Source organism: Tamandua tetradactyla, chromosome 23 (genome assembly GCF_023851605.1).
Source record: "Tamandua tetradactyla isolate mTamTet1 chromosome 23, mTamTet1.pri, whole genome shotgun sequence".
NCBI lineage: Eukaryota > Metazoa > Chordata > Mammalia > Pilosa > Myrmecophagidae > Tamandua > Tamandua tetradactyla.
The window spans coordinates 46,982,099-46,997,821 of NC_135349.1; the positions used below are offsets into that span (position 1 = coordinate 46,982,099).

The 15,723-nt window shown below is 40.0% G+C and overlaps 1 protein-coding gene across 15 annotated transcripts in view; it reads right to left on the minus strand.

Moving 5' to 3' along the window:
* Positions 1-1,466, minus strand: part of ATF7IP2 (activating transcription factor 7 interacting protein 2) — a 99,537-nt gene extending 98,071 nt beyond the window's left edge. For 3 of the 15 annotated variants that reach the window (XM_077141830.1, XM_077141834.1, XM_077141835.1), the window contains exons 1-2: positions 773-1,299; positions 36-182 (exon numbers count right to left, since the gene is read on the minus strand). The gene's annotated coding sequence lies outside the window, so the exon portion shown is untranslated. The other 12 variants (XM_077141842.1, XM_077141844.1, XM_077141846.1 and 9 more) reach the window with 10 other exon arrangements.
* Positions 1,467-15,723: the final 14,257 nt, after the last annotated feature.

Consider the following 15,723-nt stretch of genomic DNA (forward strand, 5'->3'; position numbering starts at 1 on the left):
ATGAAATGAGGAATAAATAAGCTAAGACGACATACTTCACAAAAGCTGAATTCAGTGTAATTAGTCCACTCTGATGCTTCACTTTTGCACTTTCAAAAGCCTTCCTGTGATATAAATTATCTTTATCTTGAATGTTCTTCCCCATTTGTTTTGCAGTTGTTATGCTGCAGGTCATTTACTGGCTACAAACAAATAATATTACAAGTCATAATAAAAACAGTATTAAGATCCAATATAGAAATATGCGTTTAGGTGGATATGACATAATTTTTCTAATAGTGTCAATTATTCAATACAATTGCCTTTCTCTAGACCTTGACTATATACACACACACATATATATACACACACATATATATACACACACATATATATATGCATTAAGAGCAGGAAAAAACTAGCACATCGGAAAGTAATTATCTTGACACTTCATCTTCAAAATAGCAACACGGAAAGGTTGCAGTTTTCTAAGAAAGTATACCGGGCTTTTAATAGAGACAAAGCAAAATAATGATCGCTTCCTCCATATTAGGCACGTTCTTGAACTTGCATGCCAAAATCTTAAAAAGATGGTGGAGGGGTGATATGGAAAAATTGATGCGTATTTTTTTTTAAACATATTCATATAAAATGAACTTCTACTTCAAAAAAAAAAATTGAACCTCAAAAAAAAAAAACTGCACAGCTTTCATCAGTAAATTAAAGCATTTCTACATTACATGTTTGTGCTCCAAGTTTCTTCAATTAAAAGGCGTTTTAACACATTACTTACGTTCTAGTGCCTATTTTACATCCATAGGCACAGAGAAAGTCTCTCCGCTGCTTGGTGAAAAACGGTAACTTTCCTGGTACCTAGCTTCTTCAGATAACTTTCACTAGATATCACTCAAGGACATTCGGCATATGAACAATTAGGAAAAAAAAATGGGGGTCGGAGTCTAAGTTTTACCCGCTAACTCGAAAAAGTATACCTGACAAGACCAAGGGTTTTACATACTTTTCATGAAAACAAACAAAAAAACATTCAGGCAACTTCCTTCCACAGCCCCGACCCCAAGCCGGTGGCCGCTCGCCACTTCCACTTGGCCGGCGCCCCGCTCGGAAGGCGGCTGTGGTCGCGCGTCCTTTCGCCCCTCGCCGGCGTCTTCCCGGCTGGGTCGGACCAGCGACTCCGCGGACGCCTTTTCCGTTAGTCCGGGCACAACCGGCTTGCGCGCCGGGCGCTCCTCTGACCTCCGCGGCCGGTCTTCAGGGAAACGCGAGGTGACCGCGGAGCCGGAGACCGGCAACCGCAGCCCGCACCGGTCCCAACGTACCTACCAGAATGGCTGCTACGCCGCCGCCGCCGCCGCCGCCGCCACCGCCGCCTCCCAACCGTCTTGCTCGCCAGATCTTCTGAGGTCCGCAACCGCCGCGCACAACGACGCCCCTCGACGGCCGTCCGACGTAGGTTTCTCTCCGCCCACCCAATGGCAGCACGAACGTGCGGCGATCGGACCAATCAGAGACGACCGGGTTGGGGTGGGCGGGGAGAAGGGGGCGCCGGAAGTGCGAGTGTGCTGAGGGGAGCCGTTAGGTGGCCTCGGAGAGCGCCTTTTCCCTCGTTGGTCCGCGGGCTGTTGTCAGTGAGTTCGCAGGTTTTACGCTCGATCTTGTGCTAGGCCTTTGTTTTCTGTGTCGCGGGCTTCGAAAACCATTCTTTATTAATACAACTTATTTACAAAAGCATTACCGATTAGAATTTTTTAAATGTTATTAAAACATTTCACTTGATTAACGAATGATTTAACGGTCCCCTAGATGTAGCGACCCAGGCAGTTAGTCCTGGGCCGGTTACCTTTGTCTTGACTTTCTGAATTTACCTCAGGTACCTGCCATCCACCGCTGCAGCAGGTTTATAGAGATCTACACTGACGCTAGATAATTTCCCTCCTGGTGGTTATCGAGTATTCAGCAGTTACTGAACGCTTTGTGTGTGCTAGGTGCAGAAAATATAACGGTTAACCGCAGGGCTAAGTTCCTCCTCGCCGTGGAGGGTTGGTCCACTTACGTTGTACCAGTTACAACTGACTGCAAGAAAAATGAGGGAAAGCCAGAGAATCTAAAAAGCTAGATCATTAATTTAGAAACGCACTGTAACCCAGCAAGTCCCCAAAGTGCGGACCTTTGTGTCCCCTGGGGTCCACAAGGTCAATACTATTTTCGTAGTGAGAAGGAGTTGGTTGCTTTTTTCATTTGTGATGGAATTTTCCAGAAACTTCTGGAAACTTCTGGAAAATTGGCACGTGATATTACAACAGATTGAATGTAAAGTTGATATGTCTTCTAAGACGTTAAGGAAATGTGCAGAACTGCCAATATTTGCACAAATTTTTTTTTTGTTTCGGGAAATAGTTATTTTCAGAAGAATTACATGAGCTTGAAATGGATTTGTTATTGCTATGCTAAGTGAATTAGTAAATATTTTTAAATGTCTTAGTTTACAGAAACGAAAGTTCCTTCAGGTCCTTAATAACAGTGTAAAGGAGTCCTGAGCCCAAAGAGTTTAAGAATCACCGCAGTCACTAACTGTTCTAAGAAATCTAAGAAATCAGAGTGATGTGTACCTGAGGGTGGGGAATTGGGCTGGGTCCTGTGCTCTAGGGTGGGTATAAGGAGGGTAGATCCTTCAAAGAGACACCATTTTGAATATAAGCCAAGCACATATAGGGGGAGTCCAGAGGGAACTGGGAGGGCGTGGGAGGCAGGAAAGTTGGAACCGGATAAGGAATTTGGACTTAATTCAGTCAACAGTAAGTTAGAAATGTTACATGTATTTAGGGTAATAGGATATCTTGTGTGTCATTTTAATAACAGCAGTGTTTAAAGCTGGATTATCAGCCATGTAGTCTTGGGCAAGTTAGTTTCCTCTCAGAGCCATACTTACCTTATTTCTAACCTAACAATAATAATAATAAATAATTTTTAATTGTATTAGGGTCTGTTAGGACTCAGCTCAAGGTTGGTCTGATCCGGCCCGGTAGCAAATGGAAAGAAAGCACGAAGAGCCACCAGTAGAATGCTTAGGCTTCATTCATTCCCCTCTGCACCACAAGTTATGTGCAATGGGCTTTTATGCCATTGTATACAAAATGGCAACATGCCAAAAATTTGCATAACAGGTGCAGAATCATGGTTATATAACATATGCTGAATCATTCTCTCCCAGAAGTGCAGACTGGGAAGTTCTTTAAGCAGCCGTTTTAGCAGGCTGTTTACATCTTCAGATACCCCCGACTCCAAAGGGTCTACACTAAGCGCTTATCCATGTTATTTAAATTAATTATTGAAATAGAACTACCTGGTAGATACTGTGAAGTTTCTTGATTTGCTGTTCAATTCTTTTAAAAAAAGAAATACATGGGATAACAGAGATCTGACTCCTTGTGTATGTCCTGACTTATAGTTGTTAAAAGACAAACTGGAGTAGAATTGTATTTTACAGAATTTTATTTGGGATACCAGGGTTGCTGCAGCTAGGAAGTTTGTCACTTGTGAAGCTGATCACTTACAAAAGTGAAAGCAGCTTCAGGGCTGGGGTTTGTAGTTTTTGTAAACAGGAAGAAGGAAATTGACTAGGTTCTGTTGGTTGGAGCAGGGACCCGTTCTTCTTACACAAGTGGGTTAAACGTCAGTGGGGCTTTATTTTTAATTGGGCCAGATATTTTTTAACTAGGGGCCTAGTTGACTTTTCAGGGTTCAGTGTCCCAGTAGCAACTTTTGAAAGAGGTTGTTAGTCATATAATTTTCACGCTAGATCTAGGAATTTAAATTTCATGTTTGTTCTTAGAAAACCCATGTGTGGCTGAAGAAACACAGCCTCAGGTCCCAGGATATTACTGCCCTTACTCAGGAATCCAAAACAAACGCCTTGGGAAGACCCGGGTGATCATGCAAATGTGTATGTAGGGAAGCTTACACATGGCGATGTAGTCCAAGGCAGTAGCTGGACCCCAAGTAGTGCTCTGTGGCAGAGCACCTGACAGCTGAGATCCGGTAAGAATGATGGAAAACCTCATGGCAAGGCTGAAAGCAGCCTGGCCTTGTGGCCAGCTAGATGTCCTGTTTTTCCCCTCTCATGATATGTTTTCCTCACTTACCAAACATTCCTCATAGCTGGTTCTTGATAAACAACTTTGGGTAAAAACATTTACAGTATATATGTAAAGTAGATACATATGTATTTCTTTGGTGTGTATGACTTCAACTTTGTTTTGAAATCAGTAACTGTAACTATGGTATATGCTCAACTATGCAACTTCAATAAATGGCTTTTTTTGCCTCTCAAGAAGCTCACTTCTCTCTTTTCATGGGGCTCCCCTGAAACTTTCTGCAGGGCAGTGTTTGTAGGTAACAGTGCTCTGCTATTCAAGTGGGATGTGTATCAGTATATAGGACGAGAATAAACGAGACACTATGCCATGGGCATAATCACAGGAATTTGGAGGTAGTTAGTGGAATATGCATAGTCTTTCTTTATGTTCTTTTCCATGGTCTTTGCACAGAGACCTTTGTAGACACAAAACTGGGTTTTTACATCTAATTCACTAGGCTGTCTTTTCTCCATACTTGTTTCTTTCTGTATCAGTCCAGCATATTGGTCATGCTCTTTGCACCTGATACTCCTTCTTCATAGAAGGTAAATGGTGGATTAGGCATTCCTCCTTTCCCACAGGAGTGAAGGGGGAAATGTTATAACAAGCCAGGGAAGCAAGTTTTGCACAAATGAAACTACTTACCCTACGTTTTGGTATGTAGGGTAGTGGGGTGCTGAGATTTCAAACACCAAAAATGTTGGAAGGGCTTTTTAAATGGGTAAGGGGAAGATTCTGGAAAAAGTGTGAGGTGCTTGGTAAAGAAAAGGACTAGACTACTTTGAAGAGATTGTTGGTGGAAATATGGATACTAAAGGTACTTTCAATGAGGCTTCAGACAGAAATAATGAAAGTGTCACTGCCAACTGTAAGAAAGAGGATCCTTGTTTTAAAGTGACAGAGAATTTGACAAAATTGAGCCCTATACTGGATGGAAGGCAGAATGTGGAAGTGATGATCTTGGATATTTAGCTGAAGAGATTTCCAAACTAAATGTGGAAAGTGCAGCCTTGCTTCTCCTTGCAACTTATAGTAAGATGTGAGAAGAAAAGGATTAAGCTAAAGAACTGAACTCCTTAGTACAAAGAAAACAGAAATGATGTTTCAGAAAATTCTGGGCTTCAGGAAAATGAGTCCCCAGAGAATAGTGTTCCATGTGAAGATTTAACTGAACATGGAACCAGTCAGTCATTTCAGTAGAAGGTCCTACTGTCTGTCTATTGGAACTTCTGTGTACTACATGTGAAACTGACAAGTGTTTTTGCAAGATCTGTATGACCAGAATCATTGCCAGTCCAAGCTAAAAGGGACAGATTGAAGGAAAATTAACTTAAAAGGCAGAACCATGGAAGCTGCTCTGGAGTGAAGATACCTTGGGCGAAGAGAGCAGACCCACCTATGTATGTGGAAAGGGTGTTTATGCTCTGGAGCATGCAGAGGGAAGGCTTTTTGCCCTGTTGTTCAGGAAGAGTGCTGGCACCCCAGGCTTCAGAAAGGGTGTAGCACATTCCCCAGGGATTGGAGAGAGTCTGGCCACCACCCCATTATTCTGAGGGGTTTGAGCTTATGGCCCAGAGACTGCGTAGTTTGGCTACCACTCTAATGCTTGAAAAGGTTATGGCCTACAGTGCGGCTAGTACTCCATGCTTGAGGAGGGTGGAGTGAGAGCATGGCTCATGCACAACCACTTGCAAAGGGTGGGGCTGCCACTCCATCAGGCCCCTGAGTACAAGGCGTCTTTCTATACATGACTCTCAGACCTTAAAATTTAAATAAATATGCCCTGCTGGGTTTCAGAACTACTTGGGGGCCCGTGATCCCTTTTTCTCCTCCCAATTTCTCCCTATGGCAATGGGAACATTTATACTATGACTGTCTCCCTTTTGTATATAGGAAGCAGATAACTTGTTCTAAGTTTCACATGTCCACAGCCAATGGAATTTTGCCCCAGGCAAAGCACACCTTTAACTAATTTTGATGAGATTTAATACCTAATGCTATTACCAAAATGATTTAAGGCTTTAGGATATTGTGATAGAATAAATGTATTTTACATATGGAAAGAATATGTCATTTTGGCGTCCGGAGGGTGGGATGTGATGATTTAGAGGCTTTATGGACCCCAGAAAAGTATATTCTTAATTTAATCTATTCCTGTTGGGGGGCGGGGGTCCATTGTCAGTAGGATTTTTTGGTGAGTAGGATCTTTTCTTTTTTTTTTTTGGTTTTTATTAATAAAATCACTCAACATACAACATGAACATCCTTAACATATGAACATTCCATACTTGGTGTGCAATCAATGGCTCATAATATCATCATCACATAGTTGTATATTCATCACCATGATCATTTCTCAGAACATTTACATCACTCCAGAAAGAGAAATAAAAAGAAAAAAGAAAAACTCATATACCATACCCTTTTCCCCTCCCTCTCATTGACCACAAGTATTTCCCTCTACTCAATTTATTTTAATATTTGTTCCCCCTATTATTTATTTATTTCTAATCCATAGTTTTTACTGATCTGTCCATACCATAGAAAAAAGGAGCATCAGAACAAGCTTTTCACAAACATACAGTCACTTCGCGATAGTTGTATCATTATACGATCATCTTAAAGAAACGTGGCTACCAGAACACAGCTCTACAGTTTCAGGCACTTCCCTCTAGCCTTTCTAATATACCTTAAACTAAAAAGGGATTATCTATATAATGCGTAAGAATAACCTCCAGATTAACCTCTCGACTCTATTTGAAATCTCTCAGCCACTGACACTTTTTTGTCTCATTTCCCTTTCAGTTGAGACAGTTTTCTCAATCCCTTGATGCTGAGTCCCAGCTTATTCTAGGATTTCTGGCCAGGGAGGTTTACATCCCTGTGAGTCATGCCCCACATAGAGATGGGGAGGGCAGTGAGTTTGCTTGCTGTGTTGGCTGAGAGACTGGCCACATCTAAGCATCAAAAGAGGTCTCTAAGGGTGACTCTTAGGCCTAATTTTAAGTAGGCTTAACCTATCCTATGTGGGGATAAGTTTCATATGAACAAACCCCAAGTCTGAGGGTTCAGCCCATTGATTTTGTTGTCCTCACTGCTTCTGAGAATATCAGGTCTTCTCCAAATGGGGAAGTTGAATTTGGTGAGTAGGATCTTAACTCAAGATGTGACCCACCTCATTCAGAGTAGTCTTAATCCTCTTACTGGAGTCCTTTATAAAAGCAATGAATACACAGAGAAAAACACAGAAACTGAGAAAGAAGCTATGGAACCCAGAAACTGAAAGCAATGCAGCTCAGAATGAGAGAACCATAGCATTAAGGCTGTGGTCCCTGGTCTTCTATTCAGCTTCAAAAGAGTTAATATAGAGCTACAAATTTCAGCTGTAAATATCATGGGGCGAAAATTTTCCGTCAAGCCCTGAAACCTCCCCAACCCATCAAGACCTCCCCAAACCATAAAAGCTTTAAAAATCCTGGGCCTACCAGTGCCTGCCCATGAAAAAAAAAAAAAAAATCCTGGGCCCAAACCAAATTCTTCCTTAATGATGGAAAGCATGAGGTCATAAAGATTATTAAATATCTGCCCAAAGACAAATTTTAGGCACACAAATTCCAATACCTATAGTTAGGCATGGAGTCATTAAGGATTCCACACAGGACAGCAAGTCAAATCTTAACAGGTTTATTGAAAGGAGAAAGCAGGGAGAAAGCAGGCGGGAGCCAGCGAAACCTGCCAGCAAAAAGAAAGGAAATGGCTCCAGCTTTCTTTCTGAAAGCCAGATCTTTAAAGGAAAAAAAAAACGTGCCAGGAGGAGAGTGTGTGGTATGCAGCAGCATGTACTGGCAGGAGTTATCAAGCAGGCACAGTTCTCGACTGCAGGCTTAGGGTTGTTTATCATATCTTCATTTCCCTTCTGGTGGCTGAGGCCCGTTTGTGACCGTTGATCTAGCCACCACACCAAGTTTTGTCAGAAGAAGCTGGGGTGGCCCCTGAATCAAAAAGTCCCTTTTATATGTAAAATTCTTTTTCTGAGACCTGACAGCTATCTCCTCAGAACAAAGAAGACACCTGGTGTACAAAGGTCACAGTGAGAACTTGCACAGAAAAGACACCTGGTGCTCAAAGGTTACTATGGAAACCTGCCACCAACAAGATTTCCTAAAAAAGGAACTAAACTCAACCCATTCAGTGTGTGTCCCTCCCTTGGGTACATCCATGTGTACTCTCTTTCTCTTTAACAAATGTTACTGCTTATCTCTAATGGCCCTCTTGTTTGTCTAAATTCTTTTAGCAGTGATATTCCTGAATCTAGAACAGGGGTCAGCTGACACCATTACCAGCTGTACACAGTTACAAGAAAACAAGGGAGACACCAGCAGACACTGCCATGTGCCTTGCAATGTGAGATAGTTTTCCAGGATTGCCGGCAGCCTGACTTCAGGGAGAGAACATTGCCTGATGATACCTTGATTTGACATTTTTATGGCCTCAGAACTGTAAGCTTGTAAGCTAATAAATCCCTGTTGTTAAAAGCTAGCCCATTTCTGGTATATTGCATTTCAGCAGCTGAGCAGACTAAAACACTGTACAGCTCGGAGATTTTTTTATTATATTTATCATGGTAGACACTTAATTTATATATATGTAGTAGACACTTATTAACATTATTAAAATTAATAAAGCTGAATAATCTGTATTCCCTAACAGAATGATCTTGAATAAATCTCAGCCATTGTGTCAGATATTTTTTTTTAATTGTTTTCTTCCAATGAACATTGGGGCAGGTATAACTGATCTTCATTGCCTAGTATTATTCTTATAGTTAACTTATATATGGCAAAACTGACTTTGCAACTGTAGTTAAGTTTATTAACCAGCTGGTTTTAAGATGAGGAATTATCCAGATATTCAGAGTGGGCCAGTTGTAATCACCCAAGCCCTTAAAGGCAGAAAAGCAAATCAGAGAGATGCTGCAAATGTTCAAAGACTTCAAAATCTCAAAAAGACTCAACCCACTGCTGCTGCTTGAAGATGGAGAAGGTCACTTGAAAACCACGAGAAGGAAATTAATTCTGCCAGCAGTTTGAATGAGCATGGAAGCAGATTCTTCCCCAGAGCTTCCAGATAACAATTCAGGCCAGCTGACACATTGATTTCCAGCAGTTTGAATGAGCATGGAAGCAGATTCTTCCCCAGAGCTTCCAGATAACAATTCAGGCCAACTGACACATTGATTTCAGCCTTATAAAATCTCAAGCCAAGTTCCTAGCTGAGCCACTGGATTTATAACCTGCAGAACTGTGTGATAATAAATAGGTGTTGTTTTAAGCACTAAGTTTGTATTATTGTGGTAATTTACTACAGCAGCAATAGAAAACTAATAAAAGCATTCATTCCCATACCTTTCTCCACTTTCTCTAAGGCAGGGCTAGCCATATCCCAGCTGTCCTTGCCTCCAGTGCTTTGGGTTCATTCACATTTTGCCAAATGGGATGCAGTCCCATAGATTTAGAGAGTAGAAGAAAGACAGAAGTGATTGTTCTGGGATTCTTGCTGGGGTTTTGGCTCTCTTTCCTGCCAATTCCCACCTCAGTGATGTAAGGCAGCTGTGATAATCAAAAGTGTTTTTCCAAAGTTCCCTGGGGTCAAGGCAGCAGCAGCACCAATGCAAACCAGTGTGACAGTAGCTCCTCCAGCTCTTCCAAAGGTTTATAAGCATGTAATTCTCTGTTTTAAATACCATCATCTTTGAAATATCCAGAGGGGTTTCTATTTGCTTGAATGATCCTAACCGATAAGACTTTTCCATGCCTCAGTTTCCTCATCTGTAAATGGAAATTACTAATAATATATGGAATGTAATAAAAAATAACACTTTATTGCATGGATTAAAAAGATAATTCACATAAATAGAGTATTTAACACATGGTAAATGCTATATGTATAACTTGTTTTTGTCTAAAGAGCTATTCTTGTGATTACCAGATCGTTACTACCAAATGCCAGTTTATTCCATATTTTCCTAACCTATCATCCACATTCCAACCTAGAAAACACATACAAATTATCACTGCTTTACTATTGGGGAGCTTTAGCAGCCACAAATTACTTTATAACAAAAGGAGTTAGGATCATATTTAGTTCTCAGCACTGTCAACTATGGTTCTCAGCATTGTAAACTAACTCTGGATTTAGACATTTTATTTTATACCAGTTTTTACTGGATCTCTTTTTTTTTAAATAAAATTTTATTATAATGAGAATAGTTTTGGGAAAGTTATGATGGTCTTTTATTACGTTTAATGAACGATCATGTCAGAGGTGCTACTGTTGTGCTATTTGAAAATGAACATTAATACCAAGTAGCATTAGACAGGTAATCCACACCAGTTATTCCTTGTACTTTTTTCTATTTTTTTTTATTTTAAAGATTTAAACTCAAAATTCACAACTTGCTTCAATTTCAAAATGCAAGCAAAACAAAATGAATTTTTGAAATATTTTTCAGAGAAGTGGCTTTGAAGAACTGTGCATTACCATTGTGCATATAGGTTAGCCTCCTTTCTCTGGCTGCAGTGTTAGATATCCAGATTGAATTGCTATGTATAAAAGCAATCCAGTCTGGATGAGCAGGACATAATTTTGGATCTGTTCATCTGTTAGGACAGCTACTCTTCACTAAATTGGGCTGTAATGGTTGTTGAGTAAATCCTTATGGTCCTCGAACTTTTACATGATAAATTCCATTACCGGTTTAAAACAGAAATGTTCTACTTCCTGGGTGATAATCATAGGAAACAATTCCAATTGTTCCAATGCATTTTCTTTCTCTTTTTTTATTTTTTTTTATTTTATTTTTTTTTTATTTTTTTTTTTAAAGGAAGGAAAGACAGAGAAGGAAGGAAGGATAGAAGGAAGGAAGGGAAACATCTTTAAACATTTTCTTGTTTTTATTATATTTTGTTTGTTTGTTTGTTGTTTTTTTTTTTACATGGGCTAGGGCCGGGAATCGAACCGGGGTCCTCCGGCATGGCAGGCAAGCACTCTTGCCCGCTGAGCCACCGCGGCCCGCCCGCATTTTCTTTCTCTTAATAGTTCTACTCCAGAAAATATTCAATAGTCCAGTGTCGCCTGAAAAAGATCCTAAAGAGGCTCCCAAGAGAGCCTTAATACTGCTGCTCTGTTGATAGTTTTGGGAGTTTCATGATAAAACAGTGTATTTTCCCTGTTCTTACCAGACATGGCAAGATAATAGATCCTTTATGAATGAGGGCCATCTAGACCATTTGTCTTCACAAACATAAAATCATAGGGTGCCTTGGCCACCATGTTGCCATGATATTTTCTGGTATCAGTAAGCAGCTTCTCAAGCTGACTCCAGGAATATCATTCAATATAGAAGGCTCCAATTTAGGTTGATCTTGTGATTCAGTATTCTCAAACTCTGCAGTTTCAGAGATTTCAACATTCATTGTAAGAAAATTAAGTTTAGCTTTCACACAAGATGGTGTAGGAAAGGGCTGCAAAATAACTTAAACTGGTTTTGCAGGCAGGGAAGGAGAGCACCTCTGACATAAGCTTAGAATTGATGCCAAACAGGTAGAAACAAATTTAAATAAGTAATGGCCAGGTCACTGAAATATAAAGCATAATCAAAAGTGGGACTCTTCTGCTGCAAATCTGAATTGGTTAGACTATCCGGATAGGCTGTAACCTCTGGAGTATCCAATCAGCGGAGAAACAGGGGAGAGAAACATGGGTTAGATAAATATTGCTGCTTTTATTTGCTCAGCATGCTGGCCACCATTTTTGGTTAGGTACCCATTCTTGTAAGATTGTGAATAAATTCTTTTCTTCTCCACAATCAGATGAGCGTTTGTTCTCTTTCAAGTATGGTGTTCTTTCTAACATCCAGCTGATCTGTTTCTATTGTGGTTGTCTTGTTGCATTTTCTGTCCTGATGCATGCTACTGCCTGGACTGGCTGCCCCTTGCTGCACCGCCTCCACCACAGTCCCAGTTGCAGCAGTAGCTCCAGTGCCTAGTAGCTTCCTTGGTGGCAGCACCGGTGGCAATCAAGATGATGAACTATTGAATCTCTTTTAAAACACATATGAGAAGTCTGGGAATACAATAATAGTGTGATAACCTGGAACAGTCATCCCTGCCTAGCTCACCATTCTCAGATCTAGTCCCTCGATCTCCAGCATCCCAGAAGGCACCATGTACTTTCAAGATTTGGGGATTTTGTACTTTAGCTCCACTGCTTGGAAGAACCTTTTTCGCCTTCTTCACCTGGCTAATGTCTACTTGCACTCTCTAGGATAGACCATATGTTAGGTCATGAAATAAGTAACAGTAAATTGAAAAATATTGAAACCATACAATGTATCTTCTCTGACCACAATGGAATGAAGCTAGAAGTCAGTAACAGTGGAAAAACTGGAAAAAAATTTTTAAAAATGTGGAAATTAAACAACACACTCTTAACCAATGCATTAAAGAAGAAATCACAAAGAAAAATAGAAAACATCTTTAAGCAAATGAAAAACAAAAAACACCTTACCAATACTTTTGTGATGCAGCAAAGGCAGTGCTGAGGGGGGAATTCAGAGCTGTAAATGCATATATTAAAAAAGAAAAATATCTTACATCACAGTGCTAATCTTCCAAGTGGATAAACTAGAAAAAAAAAAGAGCAAACTAAACCCAAAGTGAAGAGAAGGAAATAAATAACAAAGACTGAAGTAGAAATTCAAATAAAATAGAAAATAAAACAATAGAGAAAGTCAATGAAGCCAAAATTTGGCTTGTTGAGAAGATCAATAGAACTGACTTTTAGCTAGACTGACAAAGAGAAAAGGAGAGAGGACATAAATAATTAAAATCAGAAATGAAAGGGGGACTTCACTAAATACCCTAGAGAAATAAAAGGATTATTAAATGAATTAAATGATGTATGAACAACTGTACATTAGCAAATTAGATAATCTAGATAAAATGGACAAATTCCTAGAAACAAACAACCTGCATTCACTCAAGAAGAAATAAATGATCTCAACATATCAATGACAAGAAAAGAAATTGAATCATAAATAAAACTCCTGTGCTGGTTTGAAATGATGTATGTACCCTAGGAAAGCCATGTTTTGATCCTAATCCCATTTTGTAAAGGCAGCCATTTCTTCTAATCCCTATTCGGCATAGTATGTTTGAAACTGTAACTAGATTATCTCCCTGGAGATGTGATTTAATCAAGAGTGGTTGTTAAACTGGATTAAGTAGAGGCATGTCTCCACCCATTTGGGTGGGTCTTGATAAGTTTCTGGAGTCCTATAAAAGAGGAAACATTTTGGAGAATGAGAGATTTGGAGAGAGCAGAGAATACTTTAGCACTACGAAGCAGAGTCCACCAGCCAGTGACCTTTGGAGATGAAGAAGGAAAACACCTCCAGGGGAGCTTCATGAAACAGGAAGCCAGGAGAAGCTATTAGATAACGCCATGTTCGCCATGTGCCCTTCCAGCTGAGAGAGAAACCCTTTCTGTGTTTACCATGTGCCTTTTCAGATGAGAGAGAAGCTCTGTGTTTGCCATGTGCCCTTCCACCTGAGAAAAAAACCCTGAACTTCATCGGCCTTTTTGAACCAAAGTATCTTTCCCTGGATGCCTTAGATTGGACATTTCTATAGACTTGTTCTAATTGGGACATTTTCTCGGCCTTAGAACTGTAAACTGGTAACTTAATAAATTTCCCTTTTTAAAAGCCATTTCGTTTCTGGTATATTGCATTCTGGCAGCTAGCAAACTAGAACAACTCCCAACATAGAAAAGCCAGGACCACATAGTTTCACTGAAAATTTTTACCAAGCATTCAAAGAATTAACTCCAACCCTGCTCCTCTTTCAAAAAATTGAAAAGGAGGGAACCCCCCTGATCTCATTCTATGAGGCCAAAACTATCCTAATACCAATGCCAAATAAAGATACCTCAGGAAAGGAAAATTACAACCCAATATGTATTATGAATGGTTCTAATTTGCAAGCTGCCAGAATGTGATAGACCAGAAATGGAATAGCTTTTAAAAAGGGGAATTTATTATGTTGCTAGTTTACAGTTCTAAGGCCATGAAAATGTTCAAATTAAAGCAAGGCTATAAAAATGTCCAATCTAAGGCATCCAGGGAAAGATACCTTGCAAGAAGGCCAGTGATGTTCAGGGTTTCTCTCTCAGCTGGAAAAGCATATGGCAAGGTCTGTTAGCTTTCTCTTCTGGGGCTCTGTCCATTTTGTTGGCTCTGTCCGTTCTCATGGCTCTAAAGGCTTTTCCAAAATGGTTCCCTCTTAAAGGGCTCCAGTAAGCAAACCCACTTTGAATGGGTGGAGACACATCTCTATGGAAACCATCAAACCAAAAGTTAGCACCCAGAATTATGTGGGTCATATCTCCGTGGAAACAATAAAAAAAGATGCCACCCAGCAATGTTGAATGAGAATTAAAGGACATGGCTTTTCTGGGGTACATAATACCTTCAAACCAGCACATGACTAGAGATGCAAAAATCTTCAACAAAATACTAGAAAACTAAATCCGATAGTAACTTAAAAGAATATACCATGATCAAGTTGGATTTACCCCAGTTATACAAGAGTGGTTTGTGCTGGTTTGAAACTGTTGTGTACCTCAGAAAATTGGTCCCAATTGGTCACACTGTCTCAGGCAGAGCATCTTCTCCTGGGTGAGACTTCAAACTAGCTGGCAACCAAGGCTTCTTTTATAGTAAACAGACTACGTGTACACATATGATTTTAAAATATCAGGTGTTTACTTCACTTCTTGAGAAAGGGGCCAATTCTCCCAAGGAGTGAATAAACCGTGCGTTTCAAGGACACCAGGCAAATCCCGGAGGGAGAGGCCTGTTCCCCTGAGGAGTTACATGGAGACCCCATGAACTCACTTTTCCTGGCTAATATCTTACTTTATCTTACTTTCCAAGGCCTTTTGGCACCAGATGATCTCTTCCAGTAATTTTCTATGGGGTTGAAGTTGCTCTGTTGATTAGTCCTACCGATTACAATTCCCAGATGGCTTACGCATACATGCTGGGGCCTGTGAGTCAAACTTAGGTCAGAGTTTCTTCTGCTAAAAAGGTTGTTTCTTATGCTAACAAAGGGAAACAAGATGAAGTCTCTTAACAATACACCCAACAGACAGTTCTCACTAAAAACATCCCACATCATTAGATCCCAGAACTGTCTGATTACTGGAGAGATCTTCTGTAACATATTTATCATTTGGGCTCCTTCATCACCAAAGACATTTCAGGTATAATAATAATAATAAAAAAAGGAATAGGTTCCCAACATTCATTAACAGTATCATAAGTTAAAGCAAGAGGAATTTTGGCTCTTAATTTTATCATAGAATAATACAGATAACAATTCCATATAGTTAGTAATGGAAAACAAATTATTAAAGTGATTATAGGGTGCATAATCCAATTTAAAGCCTGGGTTGCAGTTGGGGAATGACCTGTAAATATATCCCACCAGTGATGCACTAGTTATTGAGCTATTTTATGACTTATATC